This window comes from Hyla sarda, unplaced genomic scaffold (assembly GCF_029499605.1).
Source record: "Hyla sarda isolate aHylSar1 unplaced genomic scaffold, aHylSar1.hap1 scaffold_1314, whole genome shotgun sequence".
In the NCBI taxonomy this organism is placed as follows: domain Eukaryota; kingdom Metazoa; phylum Chordata; class Amphibia; order Anura; family Hylidae; genus Hyla; species Hyla sarda.
Genome location: NW_026607939.1, coordinates 83,334 through 91,140, shown reverse-complemented (window position 1 = coordinate 91,140; position 7,807 = coordinate 83,334).

Here is a 7,807-nt window from a genome sequence, read left to right as displayed (position 1 = left end):
GTTTTGTACTACCCTGGGCCGCCCTAGGTATATGTATGTATGTTCTTCTATAATATTCTCCACTACTGTACACAAGACCCCGCACATACCCCCCCACACTCCATCCATGGTTTATAGAGCAGGGCCTCTCCATAGAGAATGCATGGAGCGCTGGTCACTCTCTTCATTTCCGGGACATTACTCCTCCATTCTGGGGATCCCCTCGGTCAGACCCCACTGATCACTGGATATCCTCTGTCCTGTGGATAGGGGGTCATTTATAAATTGGGGAAACCCTCTATAAGCAATAATGTTATCAGCATGTCACCTGAGGGACCTCCTATACTGCAAACAGGCGGACAACAACCCCCATCATCACCTCCACAGCCCATATACAGTGTATATATATATATATATATATATATATATATACACACACAGCTGGGAGTTGTAGTCCATGTTATGTGTGTGTATGCTAGTGTTTACAGACCAGTGTGTCTCCAGCTGTTGCAAAACTACAACTTCCAGCATACCCTGACAGACTTTGGGCATGCTGGGAGTTGTAGATTTGCAACAGCTGGAGGCACACTGGTTGGGAAACACTGTTCTAGCCTATTCAGCATACACATCATGTTACACCAGTGTTTTTTAACCAGTGTGCCTCCAGCTGTTGCAAAACTACAACTCCCAGCATGCCCTGACAGACTTTGGGCATGCTGGGAGTTGTAGTTTTGCAACACCTGGAGGCACCCTGGTTGGGAAACACTGGTGTATGCCCTATAGAGGTGTGGTGAACTACAACCCCCAGGAGACTACAGAGGCAGTATGCTGGTATTATACCACAGACTGAAGACTCCTGAATGACACATGCTGGGAGTTGTAGTCCCTTTTGTGTGTGTATGACAGTGTATCCCAACCAGGGCTGATTATATTAGTGTGCTGTGTATAAGGGGCGAACCCGGGAAAACAGTAGGGTGGGTAAAGGACGGAACAAAAAAAGGAGCCGCCCTAAACCAGCAAGGCATGTGGCATGCTGGGATTTGTAGTTTTCAGCACAGCAAGAAACAGGAAATAGAAGCAAAGATAGGAAAACAAAGTGGGGGATAAAAAGACAACAAAGAACGGAAATAGAGTCGGCTAAACAACAAGAATAGAAATGAAACAAAACAAATAGGGTAAGTCAAAAACGGAAAAACACGTTGACCACCGGAGTACCCCTTTAAGGACCAGGGGTTTTTCTGTTTTTGCACTTTTTTTCCTCCTTACTTTTAAAAAATGATAACTCTTTAAATTTTGCACCTAAAAATCCATATGAGGGCTTATTTTTTGCGCCACCAATTCTACTTTGTAAGGACATCAGTAATTTCACCCAATAATCTACGATGAAACGGGAAAAAATATCATTGTGCGACAAAATTTAAGAAAAAACATAATTTTGTAAATTTTGGGGGTTTACATTTCTACGCAGTACATATTTCGGTAAAAATGACACCTTATCATTATTCTGTAGGTCCATACGGTTAGAATGATCCCCTACTTATATAGGTGATTTTGTCCTATTTCTGGAAAAAAATCATAACTATATGCAGGAAAATGTATACGTTTAAAATTATCATCTTCTGACCCCTATAACTTTTTTATTTTTCTGCGTATGGGGTTGTATGAGAACTCATTTTTTTCGCCGTGATCTGAAGTTTTAACCCCTTAAGGACTCAGCCCATTTTGGCCTTAAGGACTCAGACAATTTAATTTTTACGTTTTCATTTTTTCCTCCTCGCCTTCTAAAAATCATAACTCTTTTATATTTTCATCCACAAACTAGTATGAGGGCTTGTTTTTTGCGCGACCAGTTGTCCTTTGTAATGACATCACTCATTATATCATAAAATGTATGGCGCAACCAAAAAACACTATTTTTGTGGGGAAATTAAAACGAAAAACGCAATTTTGCTAATTTTGGAAGGTTTCATTTTCACGCCGTACAATTTATGGTAAAAATGACGTGTGTTCTTTATTCTGAGGGTCAATACGATTAAAATGATACCCATTATTATATACTTTTATATTATTGTTGCGCTTAAAAAAATCACAAACTTTTTAACCAAATTAGTACGTTTATAATCCCTTTATTTTGATGACCTCTAACTTTTTTATTTTTTTTTTATTTTTTTTTTATTCAAAGGAAGTATTTATTAATACAATAGTAAACAACAAGGGTCCGCATGAATCACATATCGCTGAAAGCGTAACAACGTAGGTAAGTTTAGCTATAGCTAGCCACAGTCAACGTAAGTCTAGCAGTATATAGAACACTGGAATGGCAGGGATGTGGACCATCTACAAACAAAAAAAAAAAAAAAAAAACTCCATTCTCAATGTAAGCATTCTCTACGTTGGTAGTGCGGACATCACAACTATCAAATCCATAGAACACATTAGTATCAAAGAGAAAAGTAAACCACAACAAACAAAAAAAAAAAAAATTTATATAGATATGAAACGTCAGTGAGAGAAGGTGGGGCAAGAGAAGTGAGAAGGAGAGAAAGAAAAGGAGTGAGAGGGGAGGGACAAAAGGTAGAGACATTGGGGTGGGGGGGCAGGAGAGGTAGCAAAGTCGGGGGCTAGTGGGGAGAGGGCACGCAGAATACTAGAGTATGGGTAAAAGAGAGTAGTACACTCACCGCAAACGGATCTAGTCCATCCAGCCCCACGGCTCCAGCCTCGTTCTCCCAAGGAAACCGCCGTCTGTCAAGTAGAGTAGGGTCACGTCTCATGGGCTATCTCTAGCTGTGTAGAGTGTGGAGTCAATGAAGGCCAGCCAGGGTCGCCAAATTGAAATGTACCTTTCCTGTCTACCATGAGAGTCTGCCATCAACTCTTCCATCCGGCACAGGAAGAGAACTTCCTTGTACCATTCCGAGATGGTCGGAGGGAGGGGACTCCTCCAACGTCTGGGTATAACCGTCCGTGCAGCCATCAATAGGAAGTGTGCTAATCTCTTAGAGGGTGTTTGTCTGGAAACCGGTAGAATGGATAGCAGCAGAGCTTTAGGATCATTTGGGTAAGATACTCCGGAGATGTGCGCTATACGGGACAGCACAAGCCCCCAAAACTCTCCAAGCACAGGGCATGACCACCAGATATGGGTCATTGACCCATGGGGGGTGTCACATCGCCAGCACAAGTCAGGCACGGTCGGGAAAAAACGGTGTAGAACAGAGGGGACTCTATACCAGAGGGACAACAACTTGTAGTTGGTCTCCTGTGCTCTGCATGAAATGGACAGGCGATGACACATAGTGAATGCTGCAGTCCAGTCAGAAGGCGCATAGGTTGTGTGCAGCTCTGACTCCCACTCCGCCACAAACCGGGGTGGAGACTGGGCCGCCTCCTCTAATAATAGGCCATAAATCTGGGAGACTGGTCTGGCCAGAGCGGAGCCAGAAGAGCACATCTTCTCCAGGGGTGACAGTGATCTGGCCAATTGTAGAGTCTGTCCTGTTGTCTTAATGAAGTGGTCCAGTTGCAAGTATTGCATATATGTATGAGGCGTGCGGAGGGTAGTGGGTATTAAGTCTGCGTAAGGTCTTATCAGGGTACCATTTAGGAAGGATCTCAGGGGGAGAGGCACGTCCCGCGGTCTCCCCAAAAACTCATTGCAGTGTAGGCCGGGTTCAAAAAGCGGGTTACCTAGTACAGGCGTCAGTGGTCCATTAGGGCTAATCAATCCACATCCCGTAATGTATCGACGATACGCCGTGACCAGTTCCTTAGTCACCCAAGGCAAGTCCCCCAAAACTCTCTGCGGGATAGCACTACGGGGTAACCACGGGAAGGAGGTGGTGAGGCCACTTACTGTTATCTCCAGCGCCACCCATCTCTTGGAGGTTCGGCCATGGAAGAAATCCAAAAGTCTCGCCAGTGTAGCCGCGATATAAAAGGCTTTGCAGTCCGGGACCGCCAGGCCCCCCGCTTGCTTACGTCTGACCAAGATCTGTTTGGCTATCCTCGACGGTCTACCAGCCCAAATGAACGCTCGGAACAAGCTGTCCAGTTTTTTAAAGAAGGAGGGTGGAAGTGCTATCGGGACCGTCTGGAATAAATAGAGCAGCCTTGGGAGCACGTTCATTTTTAGAATGTTCGTTTTCCCCAACCATGAGAAAGTCCCCCTAGTCCATTTACGTAGGTCCCTATCAATGGACAACAATAGGGGTTGGAAGTTTAGGGCATAGCTATCGGAAAGGTTTGAAGGAACCTGAACCCCAAGGTATTTGATCGAGACTTAGTTCCATCGGAAAGGGTGATCACGTTTAAGTTGATCCACCATCACCTCCGGGAGCGTGACATTGAGGGCCACACTTTTGGAGAAGTTAATTTTGTGGTTACTAAAATGGGAATACAATGCAATAGCCCGTAGTATGGCAGGGAGAGATGACTGCGGCGATGTGACATACAAAAGCAGATCATCTGCAAATGCTGAGCAGACATGTCGCTCCCCACCCCGCTGGAATCCAGAGATAGCCTGGTCAGATCTGAGTGCGTTAAGTAAGTGTTCCGTACATAAAACATACAGCAGGGGGGAGAGCGGACACCCCTGTCTTGTCCCATTCCGAATCTGTATAGGGGAAGAGAGGGAGCCATTAATCCTAATTCTCGCCTGAGGGTCACTGTAAAGCGCAGAAATGCGGCCCAACATAGCTGGTCCCAGACCGATCTGCGATAGGGTAGCCTTCATGAATCCCCAATCCACCCTGTCAAATGCCTTCTCGGCATCAAGCGACAGTAACATCAATGGCTGACGGTCGGTTCTAGCCAGATGGATGATGGAGAAAGCTCGTATGGTGTTATCACGCGTTTCTCTAGTCTTGATAAAGCCAGATTGGTCAGGGTGGATCAGGGGTCCAAGAACAGTGGTCAGGCGGTCTGCTAGTAACTTAGCGAATAGCTTGGTATCTACGTTGAGTAGGGAGATGGGGCGGTAGCTAGCGCATAGGTTCGGATCCCTACCCTCTTTGGGTATCACTGTTATGTGTGCAGTCAGCGAATCAGGGGGAAAAGTGGAGTCTTTGGAAATGACGTTGAAGGCACCGCACAATATCGGGAGCAGGTCTCCCTTCAGTGTCTTGTAGAACTTGGCGGTATAACCGTCAGGACCTGGACTTTTACCAGCCGGCAAATTGGATATGGCGGCGGCTATCTCTTCCTCCGTGAACGGTGCCTCCAAGGACTCAATGTCAGCGTCTGTCAGTCTAGGAAAGGCTGTGCTGGACAAATAGTCGGTCAGGGAGAGGGGGGGAGAATAGGAGGGGAAGGTCGGGGATGGAGAGGGAATGTTGTATAAATCAGTGTAATATCTTTCAAAGGCAGTTAAGATTTGTCCTGCCCCCTTGGGGAGTTGTGATAGAGGGGACATACAACGCCTCTCTCCTGTCGCGCAGCGCCCTAGCCAAAAATTTCCCAGGCTTGTTACCCCATTCGTAAAACGCCTTAGAGCAATGTTGTCGGTAGTATTTGTAACTGTCATTCAGAAGTGTACAGATGTCATGTCGGGTTTTGATCAGGGCTCGCAGAGACGATTCCTGCCGGGATCGTTTGTGTTGGGCCTCAAGGGTCGCTAGAGAGTCGAGTAGAAGCTTCAGCTTGTCCGACTTCGCCTTTTTAAGGCGAGAGCCATGCCTAATCAACACCCCTCTCAGTACACATTTAAGTGCCTCCCACTGAGTGGGAAGCGGTGTGTCATCTCCTGCATGGTCGGCCAAGAAATGGGCTATGGTGGACTTAAGGTCGGTCAGGCATAGTGAGTCTAACAGTAGAGACTCATTCAGTCTCCAGTTATACTGGGGTCTACTGAGGGAGGGTATCAAAATCGTACAGTGGACCGGGGCGTGGTCAGACAGAAATATGTTACCTATGTGGGAAGAGGATAGACGAGATAGATAAAAATGGGGTAAAAAAATATAGTCCAGTCGGCTGTAGGAGTCATGGGGGCTAGAGTAGAACGTGTAGTCCCTATCGTTGGCATGTTGGAGTCTCCACACGTCACACAGCTGCAAGGAGTGTAAGAGTTTCTTAAGTTTGCTGAGCTGACAGTACGAAACAGCGGAGTGCTGTGCTGAGGTATCCAACAACGGGTTCAAAGCAAGATTCAGGTCACCCCCCAGAATGAGCATGCCCTGTGCGAAGGAGGACAAGTCCTCTAGTGTCTTCAATAGGAATTGTATCTGTAAGCTATTTGGGGCGTATATCGTCGCTACAGTCACCACCTGGTCTAAAATCGTGCCCTTAATAAACAGAAAGCGGGCATCCGGATCGGACTTAACCTCCAAAATTCTGAACGGTAGGGTACGATGGAATCCAATCGAGACCCCCTTCGAGCGTGATTCAGAATTTGTGCTATGGAACCAGGTGGTGAAATGGCGCCCGAGACGCTCTGGGGTGTGTCCTGTCTTGAAATGCGTTTCCTGTATGCATAAGATTTTAGTGTGCAGTTTGTGTAAGTGGTAAAGGATTTTGGATAGTTTCTCTGGGATGTTAAAGCCCTGAACATTCAACGTGGTTACCTTTACGTCCGTCATGATGTTGAAGACGGAGGAGTCCTGTCGGAGAGGCTTGGAGTACGCGGCTCGGCCGAGAGATCCGAAACCTAGTGAGGGGGAGAGAAACACACACAATAGGAGGAGAGGTTATTGAGAGGACAAAAAGGAAGGGTAAGAAGAGAAAGAGAAACGAAAAAATAAAAAGCAAGAACACTTGCAAAAAATGTCTAACCGCAGAACAGATCTTCTGGCAAAAAGGTGTATAAAAACTACACCAGCCCTATTAGGGGAGGAAACTAAGGCTAAAGGAGAGGTCCTTCCAGATAACAGAATACGTTAATGGACAATCAAACACATAAGCAGAGTCAGTCCGTCTGCTCAAGGCCTATAGTAGACAGAAGCTAAACTAGCGGTATTAACATAACAGAGATGTGGGGACGTGTTAGAAATAAGGGCGATGAGCACTAGGGGGCATCAGGGGGGATCGAGGGGGGGGGGGGTAGATGGGGGAGGGGGGGCCAGTAATTGTATAATCTCAGTCCAGCTTGTAGAAACGTTGAGTCTATGGCAGGTGTCAGGGACTTAGAGGGTTAGGGTGGAAGGAGAGGCAGTTAAGACTAGGGTGAGCGACTGGAACAGTCATTCAGAGCCGGTCAGGGCTCTATGCCATGGTCCTCCGGACCGTTCATTCGTCGTCTCTGTCTCTGGGGTAGAGGTTCTCCGGCTGTCCGCCTGCGAGTAGGGGTTCTTTGCGACGCTCGTGGCACTGGTGGAGGGGCATACGGGTCCCTCAAGAAGGCTATCCAATCCGGGAGCAACAGCTGTGGCAGGTCCAGGGTATCGAGGAAGGTCTGTAGGTCGCCTGGGTGGCGCAGAGTAGCAGTAGTGGAGCCAGAGGAGACATGTAGGGCAAACGGGAAGCCCCATCTGTACTGGATATTGCGTTCCTGTAGCATACGTAGTAATGGTCGCAGTAAGGCTCTTTGGCGAAGTGTACGCCGAGATAGATCAGGGTAAATTTGGAGAGTAGCCCCGTCAAAGTCCACATCTCCCATATGGCGCACCTTTTGCATAAGTTGTTCCTTCACTGTATATTTGTGTATACGGCAAATGACATCACGGGGGCGAGATGGATTCGTGCTGGGTGCTCTCAATGCACGGTGCACCCGGTCAAGCTCTATGTGGGTCTGCGGGGGGCGTCCTAGGATCAAGTTGAAAACTCCAGTGATCGTAGCGTGTAGGTCAGGAGCCCTAGTGGCTTCTGGGAGGCCACGTATACGAACATTGTTCCT